We start from the raw sequence: 8630 nt of genomic DNA on the forward strand, positions 1-8630 counted from the left end.
CCCCAGTTGTGATGAAGTTAGAAGACATGCAATTGCGTGCCCATTGTGGGACATGAGAACTGGCAAAAGTCGTGTTGCAACCAAGTTATAAGACATGAAGTTGCGACCATGCTCGAAGACATGCAGTTGCGTGTCTAGTGTGGGGCATGCAACTGGGCTCCTCTCTCTCGACGTAGGCCCCTTCGACAAAGAAAAGGTTCCCCCAAGTTGTGACCAAGTTAGAAGACATGGAGTTATACGCCTAGTGCGGGACATGCAACTGGACCCATCTCTCTCGATGCGGCCCCATACGACAAAACAAAGGGCCCCTAGTTGCGACCAAGTTAAAAGACATGCAGTTGCATGCCTAGTATGGGACATGCAACTGGGGCCATCTCTCTCAACCCCGCTCCCTCCAACAAAACAAAGGTCCCTAGTTGCGACCAAGTAAGCAGACATGCAGCCGCGTGCCCATTGTGGGACATGAAACTGGCAAAGTCAGAGTTGCAACCAAGTTATAAGACATGCAGTTGCGACCGTGCTCGAAGACATGCAGTTGCATGTCTAGTGTGGGGGCATGCAACTGGGCCCCTCTCTCTCGACACCGCCACCTCCAACAAAACAAAGGTCCCCCAAGTTGCGACCATTGTAGAAGACGTGTGGTTGCATACCTAGTATGGGACATGCAACTGAACTCTTAAAAAACAAACATTGTACATTAACAGGCGGCATCAACAAGTTGAACACGAACATCATACCAAAAAAATTCTACAAAAAGTCTATGCCCTCACATTGTACATTATACATGGGTAAGGAAAAAAATGGCTACAAAAAAGATACACTGAACTCCTAAAAAATGAACCAACCATATCATAAGAGCTTGGCACGCTTGATAAAAAAACAATGATTCAGTGTAAACAACTCGTTAAACTATGGGCTCCCCTCTATTTCGAAAACTCCAGGATCAGACAATGAAAAATAAGCCTTCAATAAATATATTATTTGATAATAAGTATAACCTATAAAAATAAGGATCAGACAATAAAAAAAAACAAAAAAATATAAAGGCTGTGGAGTTACTCCTGTATTTTTGAACTCCTTCTAGACATACATGTTGATGCCGCTTGTTGCTCTCACGGTAGCAAGGGCTCAGACAAACTCTGAAAACCATCTCCTATGCACATAAAAATAAGGCCAAAAACATAAATATGTGCTACTGATACGCATACATATTCAGCTAAATTATTTTTAGTGCAAAAAAAACTTGTATGCTTCCGAAGAAAAAGGATTTCGACATAACGATAATATATCATTGGCGTCGCCGCTGATGAAAAAAAGAAACATATATACATTTGCGATGTGGAGATAAAAAAGACGATGAATCTATCAAAAGACCATATTAATTCATATACAAAAGAAAAAAATTAACAATGCACTAATTTCATATGGTTTTTAGGGCGAAAAAAATAAAACATGCTGCTGCTAGAAACTTACTTTCATTAAATCATTCTCTTTTTGATTACGCAAAAAAAGATAGATTTGAACATGCTTCTGAATTAAAAAAAGTGTCAAAGCAAAAAAAATAAAAAATAAACAACCCACTCCCTAGTGATAGATTTCAGCAGTAATATCTCCTGTTTACAAAAAGAAAAGATTTCAGAAAAAAACATGCTGCAGATTAGATAGGGATTATGAGAAATAAAAAAAAAACATACCACACTACTGCTAATACATGCAGTAATAAAATATCTCTCTTGTTTCGAGAGAAAAGATTTCAGCAAAAAACCTAAGTAAAACAAACAGAAAGGCTATACAACTCCTAGTGATGGTCCAGTAATACATATGAGGGGATTTGAGTTCAGAGATAATCCTCAAAAAACATGGAACTGATTTCGCGAAAGTAATGTTTCAGCAATAGTCATATTCTTCGACCTACTCCTCTCGACTAGAATAAAACAAAACAAGCGATTGAATCACTCCTACTAATGGTTTCAGTAATGTGTATGAGGGGATATGAGAGAAGCACTTCTTGAGACACCAAAAATATCCCAGTTAAGAACAGTATAAGTGATAGCACTCACCAGATAAAAAACAAGAAGAAAAAAAGTGTCCAAAGAAAAGGATAACTAGCAGAGGTTTATATACTAAAAAACAAAAAGGAATGTTCAACTTCGCAAAAAATCCTAAACACACATCTCTCTTGTCACCTACTCATGAACAGAGGGTGTAAAAAAAGTGCACTATACTCTCTGTACAGAGGATGTACGGAGCGGTGTAAAATTTTCTCTATATGCACCTACAAGCATAGAAAAAACATGTTGATAAAAAACTACTTCCAGTACAATCCAGCAGAGAAACACACTTCATCTCAGTCTATTGGCCTACTAAGAAATTTAGTGCTACTGGTTGTAAAATAATCTTTACTGGAAAGAACCTCAAAAGACGCAGCAAAATATCCGAATGACAAAAAAGATGACACATAAAAACGGGGCTTTATTTATCGAGGTAAGTGAATCTAGCTACAAGCAAAGAATCCGGTTTCATCATCAAAAATCCACCACACCGATATTGTCGATAGACACGCGAGAGCGAGAGACTATTGTGCATCAATGCACAAAAGAATCAAACCTAAGAAAATAAGGTCTAAACTATGGGGTGATTCTCTGCTTGAAACTACTAATCACATATTTGATACAAAACAAAAAAAGAACAGGCATTAGGGGGGAATATGGACATACAAGATGCCATCTACTCTACTGGATACATGGGCACAGTGACGAACTCCTACAGCGTAGCAGACATGAATTTCAGAAAAAGAATCAAAAAGAACTAAACTAACTGAACCAACTGAAATTAAACAGTAAAGAGTGCAGTTTACTTGGCGTTACATCTACATCACCTAACAAAAAAACAAAAGCAGCCGCTCACTCTGGCCACCCTTGATGCACTAGAAAAACTATCCCAAACCTTACATCCGCATGAACCACAGAAAAAACACCTCCAATCTATTGATTGCTTGAACAATAATGACACAAAAAAATAACTAAAAAAATCCTGGAGTCGATTATAGAGTTGAAGCTATTTATCTTCGCTTGACCCACACAAAAAACAAACCTAATCTCTTCAGATCTACGGTGTACCACGAACAAGAACAAGACAAACAAAAAAAAGATGGACAAGAATGGTAGGGGGGAAACTCGCTCCATCAGCAACGCCGGCCATCCCTCTCTCTTTGGGCGTGCAGTAGCACGCCAATCTTCGAGCTCGGCCTCTCTTCTCCCCCTGCGGAGTTCTTCCGATTTTTTTTAAATGAGTTCTTCCGATTTGAGACTGAGGGAATAGAGAGAGACAAAGTGGAATGAAACCTGACTGCTCGTTACCCTCTTCTTAATTATCACGGGTGGCCGCTTCCCCTTCTTCACTTTAATGCGGCCCAAACAACAAGACAGAGAAAAAAACAAAAAAAAAACAACAACCCGCATTGAAAACACAGCCCAGCCCCAGCCCATCAGCAGTGCTCGCGCATATGGGATCATCGGTTCGACGGGAAAAAACAAAGTGGGCCAGTCCACGCCTTAGACAGGCCGAAATAGGAACAAAAACGCCCCCAGCGCGAATCTACGAGATGCTTAAGATCGGACGGCTCGACTGATTTTTAGCAGTACCGTAAAATCTACTACTAGTAGTAATCTGCATAGAGAGGCTATCGGTTGCAAGTATTCCACGTCCTGATCTAAAATAAATAGCGTGTGTGTGCGTGCGTGAGCTTCCTTCGGAGAGAAGCACTTCGACCAGATCGGCGGCGGCGGCGGGGCTGTGCCCCTAGGAACGGAGACTCCAATCGCCGTAGATCACGTGAACCTGGTGAAGAATATGGAAGCGCCAGCGGCCACGCTCCCAGACGATGTCATCCTGGAGATCCTTGTACGCCTGGCTGAGGAGGCTTCACTCTTCCGTTGCGCGGCGACGTGCAAGCTGTGGAGGTGCCTCATAGCCGACTCCTCCTTCCTCCGCCGCCGATGGCCGGCCAACTCACGCCATCCGTCCTCCCTCGTCGGGTTCCTCGCCAACAAATGCCACATCCATCAGGGAATCATGGGGCTCCCCATGGGACCAGCCGCCGCCCAAACCTTCGTTCCAGTTCCAGGACCGCAACCGGTGTTCGGCCGTGGCCGTCGATCCCTCGGCTCCTTGCTCCCCCAAGCCGGCACCCTCTTCGACCGTGTGACACCGCTTGCCTCGCACGGCGGTCTCCTCCTCGTGCGCTTCGTCCCGACTCATCACGCCTCGCGCCCGACCGTCGTCCACCTTGCCATGTGTAACCTGCTGGCCGGCACGTGTGAGGCGCTTCCCCCACTGGAGTACAAGTCATGCGACAACAACGATAGGCTGGACGGCTTTGGCGTCCTAACAGGGGCCGACTTTTGCTCCACCCGGCCGCCATTGCCGGGCTTTTCCGTCTTATTCCGAGTGCTGCTCATCGGCGCCAGCCCGGATGGACGGCACTACCATCTCTACACCTTCTCGTCTGACGAACCGAGCTGGAGCGCGCCCACCGCTTGCCTGGACCGTTGTTTGCCGGAGAGGCGCACGGCTTACCTGCTGATGCAGAACGACGCCGCCGTGCAAAGGGGCGCAGCGCACTGGCTCTGCTGGGACTTTTCGGACGTCTACGACTTTGCGGTGGATGCCGAGATCGGTGAGGCCTCTCTAGCCAAGCTCCCTTTCCCCGTTGCAACACGCTTCTTCTTGGCCCCCTACCACGCACGTCAACTCCGCGTTGGCGCCGACGGATCGCTCTTGTTTCTTCGCCTGCATGTTCAAGGTCTGTGGATGGAAATATGGACACGTCAAGACAGCGGCACGGCCTCCTCCTGGCTCTGCACGCACTTGATCGAGATAGAACCACCCAAGGCTGACGGAGTAGTAGATTGCATTTGCTTTGGGGAGAAGAGTGGCACGGTGCTCCTCGCCGATCAAAACTGGAGCTCGTCATATCTGGTCAATATCGAAACTGGGCGCGTACTGGAGGAGATGACGGAACGGTTTGATGGCCCTGAGTGTAAGAGAGCCCTGCCCGTGGAGATAGATTGGCCCGCGTTTTTCTTGTCTCGTCTCACTGGACGAAAGGCCGTATGCGCCCAGCCGTTTGATTTGGAGCGTCACAAAAGGCCGTATTTGTTTTCAGGCCGCGGCTTACTTGAACTGGCTAGACATGTTAAAAGACTTTTGAGAATATGAAAGGAGTAGTACACTAAAGCGGCGAGCAATCCATGTTTTATTTCACAGTGTCTGTAACCAATTTTGGCATCCACCTTGCAAAAGGATGTGGAGAGATTTAACTATTTTGCCAGCAATAGGAGAAGGATCACAATTACAAGCCATGCTATTCTTGTTTACACAGGTTTTCTTTTTGAAACCTTTATTGATATCTTGGAGCCTTATGCTCCTTCTTACCTTTGTTTCCATCAGAGGTATTCTTTCCTTCCTCTTCTTTTTGCTCAGGAGAGCACTTGTAGTAGAGGCATGTTCACCCTTAGACGGTATCTCAGTTGAGGATGACTTGGTTTGTGGGATGGAGAGGAAGAAAGGAGCAAAGGACAATGAGGAGAGCTCCAAGGGCAACAGCAACACCAATGCCTGAGGAAAGCAAGTGCTGCAACCTCCGGAAAGCTAGTGCTAAAGAAAAGTTTGTAATATTTTGGAATATGTCTGTAATCAGGATGAAACTTGTTAAGTTACCCCTTGAATGTACTGCTATGACTCATGAGAAGTGTCCAAAGACCTTATCTATATTAAAGACCGTTGCCTTTCTTTAGTTTCTTGCTTGGTCTCTCAGAATTTTGCTATATTATTCATGAACCATGGACATACAAATTGAAATGTGAGGAGAATTAACTCTCTAGATAAGTGACTTGCTATCTCCAATAAGATTGAACAAGTTGGGTGCTCAATCCTCTGCCTGCAAAAGACAAAGAACGAAACTTTTGATGTTGCTTATATTAAGAAAGTTTCCCCAAGAAGGTTGAATAAGTTTGAACACTTGCCCTCTAATGGTGCCTCTGGTAGACTCTTAACTGTTTGGAATGAAAACATGTTCCATGGTGTGACGCCCCCGATTCAATCATACACTAATCATACACGCAAATGTGTGTTGGGGAACGTAGCATGCAATTTCAAAAAATTTCCTACGATCACGCAAGATCTATCTTGAGATGCATAGCAACGAGAGGGGAAGAGTGTGTCCACGTACCCTCATAGACCGCAAGCGGAAGCGCTAGGTTAACGCGGTTGATGTATTCGAACGTCTTCGCGATCCAACTGATCTTAGTACCGAACGTACGGCACCTCCGTGTTCAGCACACATTCAGCTCGATGACGTCCCTCGAACTCTTCCAGCAGAGGGTCGAGGGAGAGTTCCATCAGCATGACGGCGTGTTGACGGTGATGGTGATGTGATCAGCGCAGGGCTTCGCCTAAGCACTATGACGCTATGACCAGAGGAGTAAACTGTGGAGGGGGCACTGCACACGGCTAAGAGAACAATTGGTGTACTAATGGGGTGCCCCCTGCCCCCGTATATAAAGGAGGGGAGGAGGAGGCCGGCCACCTAGGGGCGCGCCATGAGGAGGGAGTCCTACTAGGACTCCTAGTCCTAGTAGGATTCGGCCCCCCTCTCTTTTCCTTCTCATGGAGGTGGAAAGGGGGAAGGAGAGGGAGTAGGAGAAGGAAAGGAGGGTGGCGCCCCCTTCCCTAAATCAATTCGGCCTCCTCCCTTGTGGGGGGTGCACCAGCCCTTTGCGGGATGGTTAGCCTCCCTCCTATGGCCCATATGGCCCATATCTTTCCTCGGGGGGTTCCTGTAACACCTCCGGTACTCCGGTATGTACCCGATACACTCCGGAACCCTTTCGATGTCCGAATATCACCTTCCAATATATCAATCTTTACCTCTCGACCATTCCGAGACTCCTTGTCATGTCCGTGATCTCATTAGGGACTTGGAACAATCTTCGGTCACAAAAACACATAACTCATAATACAAATCGTCGTCGAACGTTAAGCGTGCGGACCCTATGGGTTTGAGAACTATGTAGACATGACCGAGACACATCTCCGATCAATAACCAATAGCGGAACCTGGATGCTCATATTGGTTCCTACATATTCTATGAAGATCTTTATCGGTCAAACCGCAATGACAACATACGTCATTCCCTTTGTCATCGATATGTTACTTGCCTTGTTCAAGAATTCATCCTATTAACCAGTTAACTTGCTGATTAATCCCTACTCGTAGGGTCACCGAGTAGCTGATAAACTGAAAAATCATCTGATTAATTAATTAAATGGCCGATTAACTTGTTGATTAGCCGATTAATCTCTTACTCGTGAGCCAACCGAGCAGCTACGAGTTAACGATTTCGTCAATAGTGGTTACTTATCCGAGATTCGATCGTCGGTATCCTCATACCTAGTTCAATCTCGTTACCGGCAAGTCTCTTTACTCATTCCGTAATGCATCATCCCACAACTAACTCATTAGTCACATTGCTTGCAAGGTTTATCATGATGTGCATTACTGAGAGGGCCCCGAGATACCTCTCCGATACTCGGAGTGACAAATCCTAATCTCGATCTATGCCAACCCAACAAACACCTTCGGAGATACCTATAGAGCATCTTTATAATCACCCAGTTACGTTGCGACGTTTGATAGCACACAAGGTATTCCTCCAGTATCCGGGAGTTGCATAATATCATAGTCAAAGGAATATGTATAAGTCATGAAGAAAGAAATAGCAATAAAACTTAACGATCATTATGCTAAACTAACGGATGGGTCTTGTCCATCACATCATTCTCCAAATGATGTGATCCCGTTAATCAAATGACAACACATGTCTATGGTTAGGAAACTTAACCATCTTTGATCAACAAGCTAGTCTAGTAGAGGCTTACTAGGGACACGGTGTTTTGTCTATGTATCCACACATGTATCAAGTTTCCAGTTAATACAGTTCTAGCATGAATAATAAACATTTATCATTGTTGGGGAACGTAGCATGCAATTTCAAAAATTTCCTACGCTCACGCAAGATCTATCTAGGAGATGCATAGCAACGAGAGAGGGAGAGTGTGTCCACGTACCCTTGTAGATCGAAAGCGGAAGCGTTTGACAACGCGGTTGATGTAGTCGAACTTCTTATCGTTCCAACCGATCAAGCACCGAACGTACGTCACCTCCCAGTTCTGCACACGTTCAGCTCGGTGACGTCCCTCGAACTCTTGATCCAGCAAAGTGTCGAGGGAGAGTTCCGTCAGCACGACGGCGTGGTGACGGTGATGGTGAAGTGATCCACGGAGGGCTTCGCCTAAGCACTACATGAATATGACCGGAGGCGTAAACTGTGGAGGGGGGCGTCACACACGGCTAACAATGTTTGTTGTGTGTTCTAGTGGTGCCCCCTCCCCACATATATATAGGTTGGAGGGGAGGGGAAGGCAGCCAAGGGGGCCTCCTACTTGGGGTCCTCCCAATTCGGCCTCCCCCCTTTCCTATTCCTATTCTGAGTAGGAAGGAAAGAAGGGGAAGGGGGAATCATATTGCCCTTTTCCTTTCCTTCTTCCCCTTTCTTTCTCCAATTTGG

At 45.6% G+C, this 8630-nt stretch overlaps 1 long non-coding RNA gene across 3 annotated transcripts in view; it reads right to left on the reverse strand.

Moving 5' to 3' along the window:
• Window positions 1–3322, reverse strand: part of LOC119365842 — a 12644-nt gene extending 9322 nt beyond the window's left edge. For all 3 annotated transcript variants that reach the window (XR_005175786.1, XR_005175789.1, XR_005175776.1), the window contains exon 1: window positions 1060–3322. This is a non-coding gene — a long non-coding RNA (uncharacterized LOC119365842). The remainder of the gene's footprint in view (window positions 1–1059) is intronic.
• Window positions 3323–8630: the final 5308 nt, after the last annotated feature.

The sequence above is a fragment of the Triticum dicoccoides genome, chromosome 1A (genome assembly GCF_002162155.2).
Source record: "Triticum dicoccoides isolate Atlit2015 ecotype Zavitan chromosome 1A, WEW_v2.0, whole genome shotgun sequence".
Classification (NCBI taxonomy): domain Eukaryota; kingdom Viridiplantae; phylum Streptophyta; class Magnoliopsida; order Poales; family Poaceae; genus Triticum; species Triticum dicoccoides.